This window comes from Rutilus rutilus (assembly GCF_951802725.1).
Source record: "Rutilus rutilus genome assembly, chromosome: 1".
NCBI lineage: Eukaryota > Metazoa > Chordata > Actinopteri > Cypriniformes > Leuciscidae > Rutilus > Rutilus rutilus.
Window position 1 is genome coordinate 13384707 of NC_140209.1, and position 13924 is coordinate 13398630.

Consider the following 13924-nt stretch of genomic DNA (forward strand, 5'->3'; position numbering starts at 1 on the left):
TTGGCGACGAGGTGGATTAAATTACCACGAAGCTACTACAGTGAATCGTGAGTAGTTAGGCGTAACAATACTACAACTTTTATTTTATTTTCGCTGCGTAGCTAAAGTGATCTAGGTTAGCTAGGATGATGGCTGCTACCATTGGCCACATGGAAGGTTTTGATGAAAGCATCGAACCGTGGACCACATATATTGAAAGATTTGAACACTTCGTTGAAGCTAACAGTATTGAGGCCGACAAGAAAGTGCCTGTGCTGCTCAGTGTGATTGGAGGAAAAACATATGGACTACTCCGAAGTCTGATTGCGCCGAACAAACCGAAAGAGAAAAGCTTCAAGCACATCACAGACACACTACAGCAGCACTTCTCTCCGAAGCCCCATGTCATCGCGGAGCGTTTTCGTTTCCATCAGCGGAATCAGGAGGAGAGTGAGTCGGTGACACAATATGTTGCAGTGCTTAGAGGATTGTCAGAACACTGTGAATTTGGGGGATATTTGGATGATGCACTTCGCAATAGATTTGTATGTGGCTTGAAGAGTGAGGCTACTCAAAAGCGCTTGTTGACTGAGTCTACGCTGACGTTTCAGCGAGCGGTAGAGTTGGCGGTCTCCATGGAAACAGCGTCACGCGAAGCACACCAACTCAGCGGATCACTGACGGTAAATGCACTGTCTTTATCAAAGAGTAAGACTGCAAACAAATGCAAACGATATGGGAAGAATAACCATAGTGACGATGACTGTTGTTTTAAAGACAAAAACTGTAATGCTTGTGGAAAAAAGGGCCATATCAGTTGCGTTTGCAGGAAAAGTAACTTTAATGATGACAGAAAAACAAAGACTGGAAACACAGCAAAAGCTGCACGGCCAACGAAAGCATTTAAGCAGAAAGGTTGTATAAAAAAAGGAAATGTACACCGCCTTGATGCTGATTTAGTGTCCAATGATGATGACACAGACTCTGATTTAGCTCTGTATAAACTGTCACAGCCAGGAGAAAAGTCCAGTATCACTGTGAAACCAGAAATTGAAGGTATGTCACTGGAAATGGAACTGGACACGGGCGCAGCAGTGTCATTGATTTCAACAGAGACTTATGATCGAATATTGAAACACCTGCCCCTATGCTCAACGGACATTGTTCTTCGAACACACACTGGGCAAGCATTGCGTCCTGAAGGTGTAATCCATGTACATGTGAAAATGGGCAAGCAGACAGCTGTTCTTCCATTGTATGTCGTGCAGGGGGACTATCCACCACTCTATGGCAGAGAGTGGTTGCGTCAGATCAAACTGAACTGGAAAGAAATAAAAACAGTCAAATTGAAGACGCTAGAAGCTGTGCTGCAGAAACATGCCACTATTTTCTCTAAACAGTTGGGAGAAATGAAGAACATCAAAGCTAAAATAACATTGAAATCTGAACACAAACCCAAGTTTTGCAAGCCCAGAGTCGTTCCGTATGCTCTTCGTCCAAAAGTCGAAGCGGAGCTGAACCGTCTCACTGAAATTGGAGTATTGTCACCGGTAGAGTACAGTGAATGGGCTACTCCAATAGTCTCTGTTATAAAGAAAAACGGAGATGTGCGCATCTGTGGTGACTTTAAGGTGACGGTAAACCCTGTCTTACACATTGAACACTATCCATTACCGCGCATTGAGGACCTATTCGCTTCATTAGCGGGAGGACAATGTTTCAGCAAATTGGACTTGTCACATGCTTACCTTCAAATGAGGGTCGAGGAGGAATCCAGGAAGTTCCTCACAATTTCCACACAGAAAGGGCTATTCCAGTACAATCGCCTTCCATTCAGGATCGCTTCGGCTCCAGCCATATTCAAGAGAGCTATGGACCAAATATTACAAGGTCTGCCTAATGTCCATTGTTACCTGGATGACATTCTGGTTACCGGGTGGACTGAAGCTGAACACCTGGAAAACCTGGATGTAGTCCTTGGACGACTGGAGCAGTTTGGCTTGCATGCTGAAAAAGGGAAATGTGACTTCTTCAAGGACTCACTGGAATTCCTGGGTCACATAATTGATGCAGAAGGTTTGCACAAGTCCCCTAAAAAAGTAAGTGCAATTGTCAATGCGCCAATTCCATCAAACATCACACAGCTGAGATCATTTCTCGGCCTGTTAAACTATTACGGAAGATTCATACCCAATCTGGCAAACATAGCAAATCCTTTGAACGCCCTGCTGTGTAAAGGGAAACGCTGGCAGTGGTCTGCAGAGTGCGATGCTGCATTCAAAAAGGCTAAAGAACAACTGGTGTCACAAAATGTCTTGACACACTATGACCCTCAGAACGCCATTCGGCTTGCATGCGACGCATCACCTTATGGCATTGGTGCCGTCATTTCCCACATGTTACCCAACGGTGAAGAAAAGCCAATAGCCTTCGCGTCACGCACACTTAGCAAGGCAGAACAGAATTTTGCACAGATTGAGCGCGAGGCTCTGGCCATAGTGTTTGGCGTCAGAAAATTCCACCAGTATCTCTACGGACGGAAATTCACGCTTTTCACAGATCACCGCCCTTTAACTACAATCTTTGGGCCGCAAAAAGGAATTCCGTCTATGGCGGCTGCGCGGATGCAAAGGTGGGCATTACTTTTGTCTGCGCACAACTATACAATAGAGTACAAAAGAGCTGAGCATCATGCAAATGCCGATGGTCTTTCCCGTCTGCCGTTACAAGTAGAGCACAGTGAGAAAAAGGATGCTGTAGAGCTGTTTTACCTCGGACAGATGGAGAAACTCCCTGTCAGTGCCACTGATATCCGACGTGAGACTATGAGTGACCCAACCTTGTCTACAGTCGTCGAAATGGTCATAAAAGGGACTCAAGCTGTCAACCTGACTAATAATAATGAGCTCTCACCTTTCATCTCCAGATACAATGAGCTGGCCGTCCAACACGGGTGCTTAATGCGGGGCATGAGAGTCGTTGTTCCCCACAAGCTGCGGAAAAGAGTACTGGAGGAACTGCACACTGGCCATCCAGGAATTGTCAGAATGAAAGCCATTGCTTGCAGTTATGTGTGGTGGCCTGGTATTGATGCTGACATTGAACTGTATGTGAAAATGTGTCAGTCATGTCAACAAATACAGAAAATGCCATCCCAAGCACCCCTCCACCCATGGGAGTGGCCAAGCAAACCATGGGAGCACATACATGTAGATTTTGCTGGGCCATGTGAGGGTCACATGTACCTAGTCGTGGTTGACGCACATTCGAAGTGGCCTGAGGTGCAGTTGATGACATCAACAACTGCAGGAAGAACAATTTAAGTTTTGCGGAATCTCTTCAGCCATTATGGACTGCCTGAAGTCCTGGTGAGTGATAATGGACCACAATTTGTCTCTCAGGAGTTTGTAACTTTCCTGAAGACCAACCATGTGAAACATATCCGTTCCGCCCCATATCATCCAGCAACCAATGGGCAGGCTGAAAGGTTTGTTCAGTCTCTAAAACAAGCACTGAAGACGTCTAAGGGCTCTTTTACTCTTCAGAGACGGCTGGAAACATTCTTGCTGACGTACCGTAACACACCACATCCGACGACAAGAGAGACCCCGTCCTTGTTGTTTTTGGGACGACAACTGCGCACACGTCTGGATGCCTTGAAAACCCAGTGTGACAGCTGCCGTGCGACTCTCACAGACCTCCCAGGTCCTCTGCCGAGCTGGTCGTTCGAAGCCAAGACCGTTTGAAGTCGGTGATGCTGTGCTGGCTCGTGATTACAGAGGGAGAGAAAGATGGACATCAGGTGTGGTGACGGCTCAAAGTGGTCCAGTATCTTATACTGTGGATGTAGGAGCTTCTGCAGAATGGCGACGCCATGCTGATCAACTCTTGTCCATTCCGAATCAAACAGCTGAAACTCAGGTGACACAACCACCTGACATCAGTGATGTGTCTGTTCCTGTACAAACGACTGTAAATGACACTTCTTCGGCACCACCAACAAAGGAACAAGATGTTAACAGTGACACATCAGCAGAGTCTCAGATAAACAATGGCAAACTCAACATTCCATCAGTGCATGTCAGACGTTATCCAGCCAGAGTGATTAAACCGCCCAACCGTCTGACATTATGAGCCGTGAGCCATGAGAAACCTCTGCTGGACATAAATGTAATTAGTTATGTTAGTGAGCTTGTTCTGACATGGGGCAGAATAATCCCCGAACTGGCTCGAGGCAAGAGGCAGTCTACCCTCTACCTCCAGAGTAAAAAATAAATAAATGTATAATTTTTGTGTAGCTGAGAATGCATTGTTTTCTTTGTTTCTTGATTAAGAGGGGAGGAAATGTTATGTACGTAATACATCTATCCCCCATTGTGTCTGCAGGTGGCACTGCCACTTGTAATAATTAGTTGTGTTCCTTAAAAATAAATTCAGAAGAAGTTAAGTATCCCTGAGTGTTGGCTGTTATTTTGAACGTGGTTTAACCCCAAGTGTTTGGTTAGGTGGTGGTGGCGCAATGGATAAGACACATGCCTTTGGTGTGAGAGACCCGGGTTCGAATCCACTGTGAGACACCAATGTGTCCCTGAGCAAGACACTTAACCCCTAGTTGCTCCAGAGGCGTGCATATATAGCAATTGTAAGTCGCTTTGGATAAAAGCGTCAGATAAATGTAAATGTATACATATTAAATGAGGTTTACTGACTGCATAACTGATTCCTTGACTCGTTGCACTTCAGCCTGCCTCTTGCTAACCTCACATCCTCGGTAAGCTGAACTATCCACAATTACAGCACTTCATCTTTGCACCCTCTTCACATTTGTCATATTCATGATCACCACTGCATTTACTACATCTCTGTTTTCTCTTGCACACTGCTGCCACATGTCCAAATCTCTTACATTTAAAACATCTAAGTGGTGGAGGTATATATAGCCTCACGTCGTAACACATATCCAATGTAGACCTTATTCGGGAGTTTCTCCTCATCAAAAGTGATCATTATTGAAAGACTATCGGTTGTACTTCCATTCCTGTTTATTTTTAGACGTCTTACTTCACTCACATTTGCATTTTTTATATTTCCTTTCACATCTTCTATTGAGACGTTTACCGGAATCCCTGTGATAACTCCTTTGACCAATTTTTAACCATTAGTCTTAGAGCATTGTACTTTCTTTCCATTTATTTTGTTCATTTTGATTACCTTCATTTGCTGTTTCTCATCCTTGCATATAATCAGCAATGATCCATTTCTTAGTATTTTAGCACTCTTTATTATCGGTTCCTTGCCACTGTTGCCTTTGGCTTGCTCAGTTGGGGATATTTTGGGAATATTAATTTATTTTTATCAATCAATAAATTCCACTAGAAACAAACCTTGCTGTATTATTTTAATTTAATAATGTGAAGCTGCTTTGATACAATTTGTATTGTGAAAAGCGCTATACAAATATACTTGACTTGACTTGACTTTATTATGCCAATTTCCTTGTTTAGAGTTTTTGTTAGCTGTATTGGATTCATATCACCAAACGAATCCCCTTCATGCTCAAGTTTTACAAATACCTTAAACTGCTCTCTCTCCGTTTCCTCTACAGTTAATCCTGTCAGAATCACTTTCATCTGACTTATTCTTTAGTTTCTTTTTCCGTGTATTATTTCTAACCGTATCCCATTTCCCATAATTCCCGCCACCTTCCATCTCGTCTAATTCATTTCCTGAACCGTCACTTCCTTCAGCATTCTCCTGTCCATTCACAATCCAGTTGTTGCCAACTGCCTTAGGATCCAATCGTCTTGCCATCCCTCCCGTGTGTGTGTGGGCGCATTTGTAGTGCGATTGCGTCACAGCTGCGCGACGAAGGATGTCCCAATTCAATGGCTGAACCCTTCTTTTTTGGGGGTATTTTTTTATACTGTTAACAAAAAAGAAGAGTATGCTACATATCAAGACTTTTACACATTTTCTAAGTTTTAACTGCTTTTTTCTTCATAGAAAATCTGACTGATCAATATAAAGCTGAATTACTTTCTTAAATTATGTAAAACATGTTAAATAAAATGTATTATATAAACCCAACTGCGCTTATCTCTGTAGCTCTCCAAAAGACCAAATAATAGATGTTTCCAAAACAACACAAATTGTCCATCAATGTTCTGAGTGATAAAATCACAAACCTTTTGCCAGAATGGTCTTACAAATGGGCAGAGTTGAAATACATGAACCACAGTTTCAGCGCAACTTTTGCTAAAAAGTGCATTTTAAATCAGTCACAAAATTGGTTGTGAATTTCACAAAGTTTAACTGGGTAAATTCTATGTATAATTTTAAGTGATACATAATTAACTTTGTTTGTAATTAAATATTGATTATAAGCCAAACCTGTTTGAAATGACGCTCTTATGGATCTGTTTTGTGAGTTAAGGAGGAAATAAATATTAGGCCTACCTTAGAACTTACTATAGTAGGTGGGGACCACTGCATACAAATTTCAGGAGATATTGCATAAAACATTTGTATATTACCCTGTAACAGGAATCTTATAATGTGCCAAAAACTCATTGTATGTGAAAAGAAAACCATTTAAAGGAACACGTTGACTTTTTGGGACTTTAGCTTCTTCACCGTATTCCCCAGAGTTAGATAAGTCCATACATACCCTTTTCATCTCTGTGTGTGCAGTAACTCTGTCTGACGCACCCACCGCTAGCCTAGCTTAGCACAAAGACAGGAGGTAAACGGCTCCAGATAGCATACTGCTCCCAATAAGTGACAAAATAACGCCAACATTTTCCTATTTACATGTTGTGATTTGTATAGTCACAGCGTGTACGAATAACAAGGCCACATGAGACACAGCCATCTTCTAACCGTATACATTCTGGGAACTATATTCTCAGAAGGCGAAGCACTGCTACTTCTGCGGAGTGATTTACTCCACGTAGCAGTGCTTCGCCTAAACTCAGTCTTTTGCAGAGCTTCACTGATGATGTAATTGCTGTGGGAGGAGCTTCACTGTCCATTTGACTGCTGTGGGCGGAGCTTCACTGACCCAGAAGTCAGTGAAGCTGACCCCTGAAGTGGTCCCAGAACAGCTGCTAAAATCTAAAATATACCAGTAACTTGTAACCTAAGTTTGTTTTTGAAATGAGCTAAGAAATGAGCTTTGACTGTCAATTTACAGGAGATCTGAAGACATCAGCATAATAAATGAGGTGAAAACACGAACTAGTGTCATGAAATAAAGAGTGTTTTCAGCAGATCTGTTAATATTGATGAGCCTCTCAACACTCTATCAACTATTGACTATCAACAATCATTCAACAAGCCATTCAGGATCATCAGCAGATCATCTCACTTTATTCTGAGTGTTTGCTGTTAGAAACACATTATTTGAGTCAGGATACATGATAAAAGCCTGTAAAACTGCTCTATTGAAAGACAATAGTGTAATTTCTCACAATTGTTTCAAAGCAGCTTTACAGAGATAAACGTATCATTTACGGTAATAGAGATTGTTTTGGCTTTATAGCGGTTCTTTAATAAAGTTATTTTCCAGCTAAAGTTAGTTTTGATTGATTCGCTTCCGTCGCAACGATCATTTGTTATTTAATTAGGGGCCGCTAAGACGACACCATTCTCTCTACACAGACTTTAAACGCGAACCTGTGAGAAACGCTGATGGCGTTCACATGCACATTAAGAATTGGTTCTATAGTTATGTGCGTTTGAATATATGTGCGCAGGTTTGGAATTCACTACAAACCAAGCCTAAACAAAGTACTGGTCTTTCCTTATAAATTTTGATACAGAATTTAATTTAATTTTGTCACTTAGGGGTAGGTACGCGAAACGAATTTTCCCGACAACGCCTTATCTGTAGAGTGGTAAAGGGATCCTCCATAGGGAGAGACTAGTTGGCACTTCAGCACTGTGTTGTCATCGGGTCCAGGCGAAGGTCCTTCGTCAGATCTGGATACGGCCCGGATCCGGCAGGCTGAGGGAAAACCTCGGGATAAACAAAGACACTAAAATAGGCGTAGATGCCATTCTTCTTATGATGTAACGAGTACATCAGGAGTTATGGTAAGTGTTCCTGGTTCCGGCTGACCTAATCTATGCAGCCTAACATTGAATTATAGAGGTCTATAATGTATTATGTGAATGCTAGGTCAAAGAGATGTGTCTTTAATCTAGCTTTGAACTGACAGAGTGTGTCTGCTTCCCGGACAATGGTAGGAAGACTGTTCCAAAGTTTTGGTGCTAAATAGGAAAAGGATCTACCGCCAGCGGTCGATTTTGATATTCTAGGTATTATTAACTGGCCGGAATTTTGAGATCGCAATAGACGTGAAGGACTATAATGTGTTAAGAGCTCGCTCAAGTACTGCGGAGCTAAACCATTTAGAAGACGCAAGAGCTGGAGTATAAAGATATTGGGTGTCGATTAGTAGACACCCCAGAAAAAGGAATTGGGTGTCAATTTGGAGACGCCCCAGATAAAGGTATTGGTGTCGATTTGGAAACGCCACAGATATTAAGATATTAAGTACCCTGGGGTTCGGACCGAACTCCGGCTCGGAGCCCCTCCCCCCAGACAGCACGCCAAATACGCATTAAACTTTACTCCCTCTAATTGTCTGTAAGTGTGAACTCTTTAATTATACAACATAAATGTTCCTCAATTTATCAACAGTGCCAATAGACAAATAAAATACATAACGTATGTTTAGTTACTTTATGTAGATTTGTTTATCAAGTAATATTAACAGTGCTGACAACAGTAAATTCTCCTACACAATAGCACACATTCATCACTCAGATGTCTATTTCATGTTGTGATGTGCTCATCTGCAATACGTATAGAATAATTTACTGTCAGATGTAAATAGACATTTAAAATAAGCATCTATGTAAATCCACTTCAGTGTGTGTATGTGTGCTTACTGGAGCTTCCCTGTTAGCGGTACATACTGTAATAAAATGTGTTTTTACTGCAAAATCACAAATATGCTAAACTGTCTAACGCCTTCAACAATTCAACAGTTTACTATCCAGTAGGTCAACACATACGATTTTAACACAAGGAACCGCGTTTACTCACATTTGAAAACACCTGTGTCGCTGATCTCCGCGATGTTCGATATTGACGTATCCACTCGCGTGGCCTCCTGGGATAGAAAAGGATCCATCCACGAGCTCTTCAGAATCTGGGCTGAAGCAGTAGATCCTCCGGGAACTTCTCGCCTACTCTTTTATGAGTACTGAGGTTTCGGACATACTACTCTTTTCACGTACTGTTTTCTCCTACTATATAGTAGGAAAGTAGGCATATTCGGATGCACTTTAAGTATACGAACGTCTGAATCTCACGAGAATTAGATAACGAATCACTAGAAACCTCCCTAGATCCCCCTTGAGGTGGGGAGAAGCATTACAGCATAAGAAATGGAACAGCTTTTCAGAACTGTTACAAAGGGTCGGTCGTGAACGATTCATTAATTAGGGCCCAAGCCCTGAAAGGGCGAAGGCCCTATTGTTTTCGTAATGATTTATTTATTTTTTTCATTATATTTTTTTTTGCCTTTTTGCCACTTTTGGGGCCCTTAACATGCTCAAAAACTCTTGAAATTTTGCACACACGTCAGAAACTGCGGCCATCAGGGACGGACTGAAGCTGGTACCCGGGAGTGGCAGGGGGGCTCGACAGTGCCCCCTGGAATGGTGTCAGAAAACTTGGTCCATAAATCAAACACGCTTGCATGTAATAATATGAAACTCAGTACACGTATAGATCTCATCGGGCCGAACAACTTTCGTGCTCTAAGTTTTACACCAGCCCAACAGGAAGTCGGTTATTATACGTTGTTTGGAAAACGCATACAATGGAATGTGAAATACTCCTACTAGGGAATTCATCCGATCACCACCAAACTCGGTGTGAATGAAGTCAAGACAATGAGGATGAATTCTGAATTCAAATGATGTCTATTTGCATTGTGTCGAGTGTGTCTGCGTGCACGAGCGACAGTACGCGAGAGACGGAGTGTGTCTGCGTGCGAGAGAGACTGAGAGTGCCCCAGCATTAGTAGCCTAATTGGTACATAATATTATATACTATAAGAGGCATGGAAGTTCGATTAATGGACAGCAATAATCAGTACTACAAACGTCTTGTTTTGAACTATTGTTTATAATAATTTAATTGTTGTTTTTATTTATATTGTTGTCCATTAATTAAACGTCCATGCCTCTTATATAATAATTATATATTACTATGTACCAAATAAGCCTACTAATGCTCGGACACCATGACTTGCACTGACAACATCCTGATGTTGGTGAATAAAATTCAGAATCATTGTTATTTGACGCGGTTGTGGTACAGTGTCAGTGATTAGTTATGGAATCTTACTACATACATTCAATCTTATTTAATCCTCCATATGGGAGTTTATGTGCTCAAATTATTTATATTTATTAAACAATAGACGTTTGTACTGATTATTGTTGTCCGACAAGACGTTTGTACTGATTATTGTTGTCCATTAATCGAACTTCCATGCCTCTTATATAGTAATTACATTACTATGTATGTACCAATGCTCGGAAACCCTCGGTCTCTCTCACGCGCAGACACACTCGGGGCCCTATTTTAACGATCTGAAACGCAAGTGTCAAAGCGCAAAGCGCAAGTAACTTTGTGGGCGGGTCTTGGCGCTGTTGCTATTTTCCCGGCGGGATAAATGACTCTTGCGCCTGGCGCAAATCTAAAATGGGTTGGTCTGAAGTAGCTTCATTATTCATAGGTGTGGTTTGGGCGTAACGTGAAATAAACCAATCAGAGCGACATCTCACATTCCCTTTAAGAGCAGGCGCGCTTGTTCTAAAGCGGATTCCTATTATAACGGCGGATTTGCCAGGCGCACGCGAGGAGCGGTTCACAGACGAGGAGACCGACTGTCTATCTATCTATCTATATATCTATCTATTTATCTTTCGTAATAATGTATGATTTGCAAAAATGATAACTGCTGCGTCTGTGTGTAGATGAGAGAATCAAAGTGTATGCGCATTGTGCACACGCTACATTGATTAAGGCCAAGCATGCACCCTTAAAATAGCATATGAATAACATGCGCAACGCACCACTGACTTTAAACTGTTTTTTTTCGGTTAGTGGCACAGTTGTTTTCTAAACCTGTAAAATAGCATGAGGGAACGTTTGCGCCGGAACACGCCTCCTCTTTGCGCTGAACCGCCCCGGAGAGCGCAAGTGTATTTCTTAGTTAACCGACGTGCATCTGTGGAGGGAAAAGTCCGCTTTGCGCGGGTGCAAAATAGGAATGATACATGCGTCCGTGTACAAAGTCAATTGCGCTGGGTGCAAGATAGGGCCCTCGGTCTCTCTCGCGCAGTTCACTTCGCTTTTGTCCAGTCCGGCGCCTCATACAACTGGACAGCGAGTCAGCGACAACTACAGCAGCGGCGGAGACTGTTTGATGCACACAGAGGGATTTGATGACATTTTTTTATTTTTTTATATCGATACTAGAGGTTGAAATATCGATACACTATCGTGAAAAAAAATATCGTGATAGTTAGCTGTATCGATATTTTTGCACAGCCCTAGTCCATAGATCAAACAAGCTTGCATGAATTAATATGAAACTCAGTACACGTATAGATCTCATCGGGCCGAACAACTTTCCCTGGTCAAGTTTTACGCCAGCCCAACAGGAAGTCGGCTGTTATGGGTTTTTTGGAGAACACTTGCTCTGAAATTTGAAATAATCCTCCTAGGCAATTCTTTCAATTGCCACCAAACTCAGTCAGCAATAAGTAAAGACATTGAGGATGCTAAATTGCGGACGGATTTTTGATATCTCGAACGGTTTGGCCATGGCGAGGAAACAAATTTATGGCGAGAAAAGATAAAAACAAAGTGTTATAACTTCTGCATACATTAACTGATCTTGATGAAACTTCAGCCGTGTGTTTGTGGTAAGAGGCCGATCACTCGTATGTAACTATTGTGAGTCAAAGTTATAGCGCCACCAACTGGCAGCAGGAAGTGTGTCACTTTCTAAATGCTTTTGACAAAAGTGGGGGGGTTAATTTTATGTACAGTCACAAAAATCAGTACGCATATTGGGCTCATCGAGCCGGACAATTTTCTAATTTACAGTCATTAGCTCTGAGCAACAAGAAGTCAGATATTTTGGTTTGAATGTGGATTTCTTTGCAAAATCAGCCTCTGAATTTTTACCCACTCCTCTTAAGTGGTTTATTTTATTCCCACCAAACTTTTTCAACATGATGAAAATACATTAAAGATGCTAAATTGTAAACAGATAATAAATATCTCAAACGGTTTTGCTATGGCGAGGGATTAAAGTAATGTCAAAAAAGGAAACACTAAAAGCCTCATATCTTCTAAAAATGTTATTATACACCATTTATTTCTATATAAAATTATACAAATATCAGAACTAAACCCATTTTATTCTTTTTTTTATATATAATTGTTTAAGTTTAAAAACATCCAGAATGTTTTTTTAGTCCAAAAAATAAATAATGTCATTTATAGTGCTAGACTGCCCTCTTGTGTTCAAAATCAGGTAGGCCTATTGTATCTATATAAAAATATACTAGGTATGTGACGGTAAGAATATTTTAACACCGGTTAATCAACGTGTGACACCGCTGGGGGCTTTTGAATAGCTAACTTAAAAACGAAAGTAACATATGTTCGTCCGCAAGGACATTGATAATGTTGCAGAGCAGAGCGAGCGTTTTCAATGAATTCCTATGGAAGTAGGAATTAACTAAAAAATGTTGACTCTGTTCTGCTCATTCCTCGCCGTGGACGCGCACCGCTATGAATGCCCGTGCAGCCGTGAGCATTTTAGTTTAATTTTAAAATTAGCGCCATTTCGGGGGCAGATTGCTTGAATTTATTTTACAAAAGCACAATGTTGTGTTTTATTTCGACTGTACACAAATATAAGTTAGCACTTTGCAGTTTGAATGATGTCCTGTATGAACTAAATGACGGAGTATCTTTTTGTGTCCACTGTTCAATCGCGCCCGCGCCACCCACACCCACACACACACATTCCAGCATTGCAATCTTGACATCGCAGTCTGTTCATTATAGCCTTAATAAAATATAATAAAATAGTCAACCTAACATATAAAAACTACACTGCTGTGTTTAAATAGTCAGTAGTACAATTCATACAGTGCTATGCATAAGTTTAGACACCCATGCTAAAGTTGACTAAAAAGAGGAATAGAAAATCATCTTTTGGAAATTGAACTTAATGCCTTAATTTAAAAAAATTGGAAAAATTCAACCTTTAAGGACACCAATTTTCTTTGAGAATGAATAATGTATCGTAAATAAATAAATGTTCTTCCTTAAAATACAGGGTGCATAAGTTTGGACACCCCTATGTTAAATTCCCATAGAGGCAGGCAGATTTTTATTTTTTTATTATTTAAAAGGAATTTAAAGGAAACTTTAAACATGGAAAGCTCAAAAAGCAATCATAATATATTACTTCATGGGTTTCAGAACTAAATTATTCCTGATTCATGCAGAATGAGCAGAAAATAAACACAGACTATAACAATGAGATTGATAAAATGAGTAAAGAGTTTAATCAATCAGTACATTAATCAAGTATTAAGTAAATTAAATTAAACATTAAGTAAAACTGAAAGCGAATGAGACAGATCTCTCTGTTTACTGACTTAAAAGAGCCAAAGCAACTCAAGAGAAGAAGAGAAGAAAAGTGTCCAGTTTCATGAAATATATGTGTCCAGTTTCCATGAAAGTATATCTTCCGTTTGCATGGAAGAGTGTTATGGCCTCTTCTTCAGCTTCTGAACTTTGCCTTCAAATGTTTTTATTTTCCAGTGTGAATTTCCC